The sequence below is a fragment of the Mytilus edulis genome, chromosome 11, assembly GCF_963676685.1.
Source record: "Mytilus edulis chromosome 11, xbMytEdul2.2, whole genome shotgun sequence".
Lineage (NCBI taxonomy): Eukaryota > Metazoa > Mollusca > Bivalvia > Mytilida > Mytilidae > Mytilus > Mytilus edulis.
The window spans coordinates 57,604,937-57,615,161 of record NC_092354.1 but is presented as its reverse complement, the minus strand read 5'-3'; positions in this window follow the sequence as shown (position 1 = coordinate 57,615,161).

Sequence of the window (10,225 nt, the reverse complement as noted above, 5' to 3'; positions counted from 1 at the left end):
CAATAGAATAAAATGTTCCACCGTTTCATCCGCTTTACCACAGAGTTTACAAGTTGGACTTATAAAGTTATTCTTTGAAAATGATGCCTTGTGGGTTTGTAGGATATAGTTCCCAGTTGAAATTTTAAGACGTACAGGAATTTTTCTGATGTCCTTTAGATTTGCATTAACTGATATAGCTAAAGGATGTACAGATCCAATATTATATTTATGGTCCATAAATTTAAGAGTTGAGTAACCTTTTGACTCATCAGTAATTTTAGATGTCCAATAGTCATGAATTTTGGATTTAACTAGCTTTTTCCATTGGAATTTTGATAACGGATTGGTTAAATAAGCATATAAGTCATTAATTTCATATTTTAAACATAATTCCTTGACTTCAATAAACCAGCTGCAACTATTATGAGATTTTATCTGTAACTGTCTTTCGGCTATCCGCCATTCAATTGAATCACAATTCGCTCTAGATATGTTTCCAAAAAGATTGATAGCTTTGACGTGGATTTCAGCTTCTATAGGGAGTAAACCAGATAAAGTATAAACTGCAGAATCTGCTACGTTAGAATTTAAAGACAGAATTTGTTTGATCCATTTTTTATATTGAATAGATATATTATTTAGTATTTTTCCTTTAGGTAATAAAATTTCCAAACCATAAGTTAATATTGGCAGAATATATGTTCTTATCAATGCTATTGAAGTTTTACTATCTAGACCATTCTCTCCATGGAGGCCTGTACCCATTAAACTGTACATTGCTCTACGTGCTTTCTTTATATTTTCATTTACTGTCGATTCAGCAGAATTTTTGTCAGATTTTTGAATTCCTATGTGTGAGGCGTTCGAAACAATTGGCATGTTTTTTCCATTTAATTTCCAAAATCCATCTTCAATTTCATAAAATTTGCGGCATGTTTTTACTGGAATAATAACGCTTTTTGTAGGCTGTAATAAATACCCTTCTCTTTTGCTAAAATCCAAAGCAATGTTAATCATGGTTTGTAATTCTAGAGGGTTGTTGGAGACAAGTGCTACATCGTCAGCACATGTAGGAGCACAACAATTTATGTTCCCTACTCTTCCACCAAGACCTGATGTACTTAAAATGTTAAGCATGAACATCTCTTTTGACATTATATTATTCCATTTGATAAGAGAAGATGCATTTACATATAGATTATTTAGTAATAGTATGGATTGTTCCGTGAAGTCTATCTGGAACATACGACGGATCAAATTAGCATGTACCACAACATCGAAAGCTGACTTGCCATCTAATAAGGCTATGTAGACTGGAAGTTTAAGGTCTTTGCTTTCCCTTTCAAATTCTTCTATAAAAAGTTCACAAATCAGTGGAGACGTGCCCTCAGTGAATCCTTTTTGAAGAGGGTTTTGTGAAATTATAATTTTTGGATTTTCTCTTTCTTTCAATATTTTTTCTATAATTTTTGAGTATGTTGGAGTTATAGTAATTCCTCTATAATTTTTGGCATTTTTTACATCCCCTTTATTTTTGAACACAGGAAATAAAGTTCCGATTTTCAGTAAATCCGGTATGTAGCAGAATTTAAAGCAGATATTCAATAGATGTTGTAAATGTTGTAATAAAGATTCGCTTCCATGGATAAAATGTTCAGCTGTTAAACCATAAAAATCCTCAGCTTTGTTTGTATTGAGTTTTGAGACAGCTCTTTTTATCTCTTCAGTAGAAATTTCCTGATGAATATATGTATCTTTACAATTGTTAATAATATGGGTAGCTTCTTTTTCAATTGAATTTAGATAATTAGTGTCAAAAGAGTTATTGTTGGACTTTTTTGCTAGGTCACCAAAATGTTTATTCCAGCCCTTCATTACATTTTCGGGAGATTGGAAAATTTCTTCATCAACAGTTAGTTCCTCAATAAAGCGTGAAAGTCTACCTCTTTGTTTTTTTATAAGGCTGTAGAAAAGTGCCGGATCGTTATACCCTGCATCAATGATTTTCTGCCGTTCTTGTATTCTCTGTAGTGCAGTTTCTATTCTGCATTGTTTACGAAGAGAGGAAGTTGTGATTTTCTTCTGAATAGTAAGAGGATGGTTGGGGTCAGGTGGACGACCATTTTGTTTCCACTGAAAGAATGCTATTTTTTTCTCTGATATTGCTTGAGAAATATTTTCAGTCATAATTTGTAATTTCTTCTTCCGTATCTTTTTTTTCTTTTTGGGAGCAACAGCCAAAGTAGCTTTAGTAAGAGTATGGTTGAGAGTCTGAAAAGCTTGATCCAGTTCATTAGGGTTCATTGGATCGACTTTTAATAGAGCTATGCCTTCTTCAACTAGAATTTTATATCTATCTCTATCTATATTGTTCCATTTGACCTTATGGTGGGTAGTCACCTGTGTTTGACTTACGGAATTAATGCAGGGAAATTTATATTTGAGTTGTAGTAGAATTGGAAGATGATCCGAGACGTTTGAAATAATGTCAGGTTTTTCAATATTTATTATGAAATCTTTAAATTTCTCTTGGTAAAGTATATAATCAATTGCAGAAGATGATATGCCACTGGTATGTGTATAGGTAATTCCAACTTCTGTAGTAGACAAGTTATGGTCTGACATGAAATCAAGTATATAATTTTTTCTATTAGAGTTATTTTCTTTAAAAATATTTTCATTAAAATCTCCACCAATAATTATCTGGTGAGTGGTTTTATAAACCTCCATGATCTCATGTAATTGGTCAATACATTCATAAAGTTCATTTAGATGGTTATCTGACGATTTGCAAGGAAGATAAATAGAAATAAATAAAAGTTTCTGATTTCCAGACAACTCAATACACTGTATTCTCTCATTTCCAATTGGTAAAGTTGTAACAAGTTTGTCAAGATTCTTTTTCCACAATATAGCTACACCTCCATAGCCACGAGGCATATGAAGAGGTTGAATAGGATCATTAGAATCAACTGCTTTACCCGTTCCAGTAAAATCACTATGTAGTTCTTGTAATAGATTTAGTTGGCAGTCATATAGCCAGTGTTCTTGGAGAAGAAATATATCAATTTTGCTTTCCAACTCTTTAAATAGTGGACCACATGTCAATATGTTTTTGCAGTTAAAATCTAAAATTCTCAGAGTAGAGTTGCTACGTACATCTTTATCTTTATTTACACAATGTACATTTATACAGTCATTTTTAAAATCTAAAACATCGTATTCAATAATTCCATCGCTGCTTGTATTCATTTGTTCAGTAAGTAACGTGTCGATGTTTATGACAACATTTTGTGCCTTTCGAATTGGAACAGTTCCTTGTATAAAAAATCCTGCTCCGATTTGTCTTGTGAATAATATAGAGGTTGACCTATTCTTGAACCGTGAAGTATTGGAGAAGTTTTATCTTTCTCTTCTGGAGTGTTCGTTATAGAGGAAGACGAAGAATTATGAAATCTTGCAGTAGATGTTTTTTCTCTACAATTTGCCTCTGTATTACTAGCAGAATTAGCAGAAAGTTGAGTCGGAGTAAGTGAGATTAAATTAGAAAAACAAACATGATTTTCTGCAGAATGCCGATTATGAGAATGATGAAAGGTTTCTGGGGGGACGTTGTGGTAAGTCCCACCATTGCCCCACCAGTTACCTTGGGTATAATAATCTGGAGTACTTGTTTCCGGGTAGTAACTCTTGTGGATATTGTCCTGATAATTATTCCAGTTGTGAGAGTGTGGATAGCACGGATCATGACTATCAGTAGGGACGTTGTGGTAAGTCCCACCATTGCCCCACTGATAATGTGATGTACTATTATAATTAGTGGCTGGAATATTGTAATCTCTGGAATAGTGAGTGTTGTATGGGTAGCTCGGAAAATGTGGATTTGCATAGACAATGTTGTGTTGGACGGAACTAGTTGGAGCACTATTGCGATAATTTGCATATTCAACGTTGTGTTGGACGGAGCTAGTTGGAGCACTATTGACATGTGTAGATTTCTCTTGTAGAGGACTATCTGTATCCAAGGATTGGAGAAGACTAAGTTCCCGATCAACTTTTTTTAGGACGTACTCGGTTACTCTTTCATGTATACCTCTGATGAGATCTTCAGCTGGCTGTTTTTGTTTATGGTTGTCAGTTGTCTTACTATCCATGTGGGCTTGATTCTTCACAGAGTTATCTAAACATTGATTTAGGGTTTTAAGAGATTGTTCTAGTTCTAGGTTTCTACTTTCTGCTTTGAATAGTCTATCTAAAATACTTGACTTGTCATTTGATTTGTCATTTAATATAGCTTCTTTAATCTTTAATTGTTCTTCTTTTTTCTTTAACTTTTGCTCTAGAAGTTTAAAGTCTTTGGCCGAAATTTCTTTACCCTGATCTTTTTTACTTGTTTCTTTTGAATTTGTAACATGATGATTGTGAGGCATAGGAATATCCGGAATGGAAGGATTGGCAGTTTTAGGTACTGCAGACGTGTTGGTACATGCTAATTCAATGTTGTTGTGATTACTCTTAGCTACATGGCTATTAGATTCAATAGATTTGCATGTGGTTTGAACAACAGTTTCTAGATCTGAAAAGGATGTTGATAAGTCTTTAGTATTGAGATTGGGTAACTGTGTGTTGAGACAATCCGAATGGTTTGAAGATTTTGTAGATAATGGATGTCCATCTTGAGATTGATCAATAATGTCCTGTACCAAGATAGAATTTGTAGAGGTATGGAGTTTGTAAACTGTTTCTAATGTATTTGAACTGGACCTCTGATCTAACAAGCCAGCACAAGTGTAACAGGAATTTGTATTGGTATCAAGACAGCTGTTATGACATACTAAATTGCACTCTGGACAGATATTTTCTGTATCATTTAGGGCATCATCACATACAGAGCATTGTATAAGGTTCTCCTCTATAAGTATGGCTCTTGCACTAGTAATATGTCTTACTTCTGACTGGATGCTATTTCCATATGTTTTTAGATGTGTTTCAGGACTAGTAGTACAAGTTATATGGGATTGGTGGTACTTTAACACAGAAGGGACGTTGTGGTAAGTCCCACCATTGCCCCTCTGTGTGTCAAGTATATTTACCTTTGTACTGTCACAACTTTTACATTGATATGTTTTATCATTCTTTTCGATGGAGGAAATATCTTCTACAGACAACTTGTCACATTTATAATGAACCCAGTGATTGTTATGACACAATACTGCCCTAGATTTGCAGTTCCTATTGCACTTAATACAACGTTCCTCATTTGAACTTTTTGTAGATTTGTTCTCAGGTAAGCCAGGATTCGGTGTTGCTGATTTTTTAAGACAATCTAGTGCCTCAATTAATTTTGATGCTAGGTTTTTATTCAGGAGGTCAGTGTTTATATTTGCACCATTGATTTGCGTATTAGACATGATCTTGTGTATGTGTTCAATATCTCTATAGAACAATTTGTCCACATTTTTCCCATTGATTAGTAAGTTGCATTTTGTTAGGTATGCATTGATTGTGTAACTATCAGTTGGATTGTCAAAAATATGGTAGGTATATTGAACATTATTTCCTCCTTTGTCTGTTGCTATGGTTTTGCGGTAATCATGAAACTTGAAAGAAGGATCGTTAAAATATTGCTCCAGAGCATATATGAACAGTTCAAAAGATATGGTGTCCATTTTGATAGTAACGCCACCGCCAGTATAGACATACTCTATTACAGATCTTTTAGTACTTTCAAGCTTTTTCTTCAGTGATTTTTCTATATTGAGAGTGTAGTTATTGTTGTAACTATTTTGAGGAAGTGTATGTACACTAACCAAGTTGGTTTTCTGTATGTTATCAACTTTATACGGTTGGATATTCATCATGAAAATTCTAAATACTTATGATGTAAATGGTAAGAAAGTTGCAATATTCAATATAAATATTATATGTCCATCAAAATATTTATTGCGATTACTGTAAGGACGTTGTGGTAAGCCCCACCATCGCCTTATACAGTTTTATAATAAAAGTGGAATATAAATTTGTTGTATATTAAAATTTAAAAGAACTAAATTATCTATAATAATATTTTTTTTTTTTTTATTTTCTTTTACCAACAGTCCAATTTAATTCTGTGAGCTAATTTACGAAGCCATACTCTGGCTAACGCACTTTTTGGATGAATGCCATCAAGGTATAAGTTAAAATTGTACAAGTCTCTACCATGCCTGTGTGTGTTTTTCGAGTTACAGGAAATTGGATGATATATGTCGGCTGAGAAGCTTGGAGATCTTGACGAGTGATCGTTGTTTAAGGCTCTTATCTGGTCATTTACAACTAGAATTTGCTTGATTAATGTATTGTCGTCTGCTTTAAATCTGTTGGGATCAGGGTGATCATGAAGACGGTTCCAAATGTATATAGAAAATATAGGGATTTCTAGAAATGTGACTTTACATCCAGGATATTCAGCTAGAAGGGTTGCAAATTCTTTTAAATTGTTTATAAGTTGTGATGCTGCTTCCTCAGGGTTATGTTTTAATGTGATAATCTTATCACAACGACTATAATCTGTGAAGTCGCATGTACCTAGCCACACGTACAGGGAAATATTATCGAGATGTCCAATTTTAGACGCTAAGTTGTCTTTTAGCCAAGCAAGACCGCTTGTTGAAGTTTGACCTGACTTAAACCACCATTTGATATCTATCTCGGGAGACAGTTTACATTCACTTTGTAAATATCTTGCTTTGCTGTCGGACAACACAACTGGTACAAGTCTAGACGGACCAATAGGCGGATTGAAAGTTTTTTTGAGATATTTTTCTAGCTTATGCTCAGTCATTTGTGTTTCAATTTAGTACAATATTTGCCAGGTACTAATGTTCTTCCGTATACCCTAGTAGACAGTTGCTTTTCCTTATAATTTTAAAAGCTTAATAAATAATGACAGCTGGAAGCACTAGTGAAGAAGCAGAGTCATGTATTAACTTTATTAATGCAAAAAGTTTAGGTCTATTTGTTTTAGTAAATATATATTTATTTTTATTTAATAATGGATAAGATGTATATAAGAATAATAACTGCTAGTATATTAGTCTTTAGTAGATAATAGATATGATGAAAAGGTTATACAAGGGTGTTAAATGTTTAGTGAGAAGATCACACTAGGTCAGACAATAATTTAATTTATCTGAACTTAAGACTATATTTAAATTATATATAATTATGTATGTACTCCTGAAATGAAATTTAATTGGCAAATAAGATGATAAATATGAAGGAAAACTGTACAAGGGTGTTAAGTGTTTAGTCAAGAAATCCCACTTGAACAGACAATAAACTAATTTATCTGAACTTGAGACTGTATTTAAAATATATGAATTTGTATGTACTCCTGAAATAAAATTAATTCAAATTAATTCAATTGGCAAATAATATAATAACTATGGGGATATAAAAATAATTAAAAAAAAAAATATATATCAAACGCACGTGGCCAGAGAAAAAAAAATGTAAAATCGGTCAAGTGCACTTAAAATAATAAAATTTTAAAGGAAATATGCGTAGGATAATATGTAATATAAGCAAATGGAATGAACTTATTACTTATTAAGTAATTTTAAGGGCACACATGGCTGCAGTATTAACTTTTGTAAAAGCCCGCCATTTTGAATGATTGGCGCGTCAGGTAAAATTTGTTTTTTGTTGGAAAAATTGGAAATGTGATCAATTAATTGCAATTTTCTTTTTAAGTAAGTGATAAATATGTATTGTATGCGTATTCCTGCACTTTCAGCCCAATAAGATGTTTAGGTACTCTGTAAAAGGTAAAAATTGTCGCACGATATAAAAACACATCCACCACCTTCAATGCACACGTCAACAATCATATTAAAAAAAAATCCTTAAAACATTTAATATTTTTTTTCAGAAAACCAAAAATATATTTGAGGGAAAATTGCCTTGAAATACGACTCTTCCATAAGATTAGTAGGTAGAGGCTGAGCAAGCCATACTCCATGTTTTGGGAAGCTTTTCAGTCTAACTTTGTTTTCTTATTTCCTATATTGGGCTATAAAAGAACACTTATTTTTAGGTATTTCTGAAAAAAAAAAAAAAAAAAAAAAAACAACAGTTAAATGTAAATGACTTTGAAACATTGACAACACATCATGCACTTATTATAAGGAATTCCGATGATAATATGTCCCTCTCTCGAACGCTGCCGCGGTAAAGTTATAAGTTTTACATCAGTAGGCCTTATAAATTGAAACCTCCATGGTGTAGGTAAACTTTTATATGGATAGTTTATTCAGCTTTGACAGATCAATTACTCATTTTTTGTCACATTTCTTTCATAAATGTGTGATAGTAACCCCATTTTTTTAAAATTTATTTATTAGCCTAAAATACAAATATTTAGGTATGAGATGTATATAAATGAACCCAAGAGGATCTTATAATGAAAACAAACAGGTACATTAGTGGTGTTTATCTTCTTAAAATCATCTTTTGTATCATAATCCACTGTTTGTATTCAGATTTGAAAATATTTGATCATTAATTTTTGTTGGTGAATACTACATTCATTCATGATGCGACGTGATCTGGATTTTTTTGGAAGAATGGTTGCAAAAAACGGAAGTATAGTTTCCTATAAATATTATAAAAACCAAATGTTATCTAAAACTATTAAGCTGATTATAACAAAACTTGACAGTAATGCTTGAAATAACCAGTCAAATATAAAATCAAGTTGGAAGAACTGTTATTAAATGGGCTTGAATCAATTCTACTATGACAGAAATTGGCAGCTATTCAAAAAAACTCTCTGCTTCTGAAGCATCGAGACGGTGAAGAATGTTTACAATAAAAAAGTCTTCTTTACCAAAATCTAACGTGCACGCAAAGTTAGATGAAAATAAAATTTAAGTAGGAACTAGACACGTATGAAGTTCTTAAAATGCAAGGTACAGGGGATGAGGAAATGCAATCTTCTGGAGATGAGTCCGACCCGTTTTGACTCACTGTTGAGCTTTTAGGTGACTCCTGAGGGTTATATTGATGTGTAATCGGTGGACTAAAAAACAGTAATATGTTTATATATATATGGTAGTAAAATGAATTAGTTCAACGGTGATAACAAAATAATTTCATTTGACTATTGTAATGTTCTTCTCAAAATGTTAACCCTTGAAGTATGTATACTTCTTATTTGCACGTGCAAATCCCTCTCACTTTATATTTATAAAAGAATGCGAACCCTCCACTAACAGAAAAAAAACTTGACCCCTACATTTTAATAAGCCCCCCCCCCCCCCCCTCCCACCGCCCCATCCCAACCTAACTACCACCACACACACATCCTATGTAAAAAATGATATGTCCCTAATGATGCAGTTAATTAATAAAGTATAATTTCTGTCTTGTTATAAAATGAAAAATACTTATAAATGAAATATGCAAAAATTATACTCCGTCACATCTGGAACTATTATAATATATAGTCTTAGGTCAAATTAATGTATATGGGTCATTTTCAAAAAATGTCGAATTTTGAAATTGAAAAATTTATTAAAAGTTACTCATTCAAACAACCCTCTACAGAAGCAAATCAAAACAAACAGTATTTTAAGAACAACATATTAAAAGATGCAATCTTAATGATGTCATACAAGAATATCTTGAAACATTTTTTGATCGGTGGTACAATATTTTGTCTATCCTGTTACCATTTTCAAAAGACATTTTGGGTTATTAAGAAAAGGTTTAGACAAAATGTTAAGCTTGTTTTACGTTACCAATTAGATGGTTTTCAAGAGAATAAACTTCTTTATCGCTATTTTGTGCATTTTTCTTTTGATCTTTTTTTGTGATAATTTTCATATCATGCTTCTCGCTTGAGATGGAAAAATTATCGCTAGAAACTAAGGAGGCCACGTGGCGTTGCTAACGAAATTGACATGAAATTGACAAAGTCCTCACAGGTAAAATAGCGATAAACAGATTATCATTGGTCATCTCAACTCGATTGCTTTTCTCACTTTCGCTGTACCAGCTCAAGCGAGAAAATCAATCTCGTTGAGATGACCAACGATAATCTATAAATTTATACTGCACTCGTTCTATTTGAGCAGTCAAAATGCGTTGACTGTATATGTCTATGCCATATACAGTCACTGACCTGATATCACTTTTCCTCATGAATATTTAAATAGAAATTGTCGAAATTATATTTAATTATTCATACGACCTCTTCAAC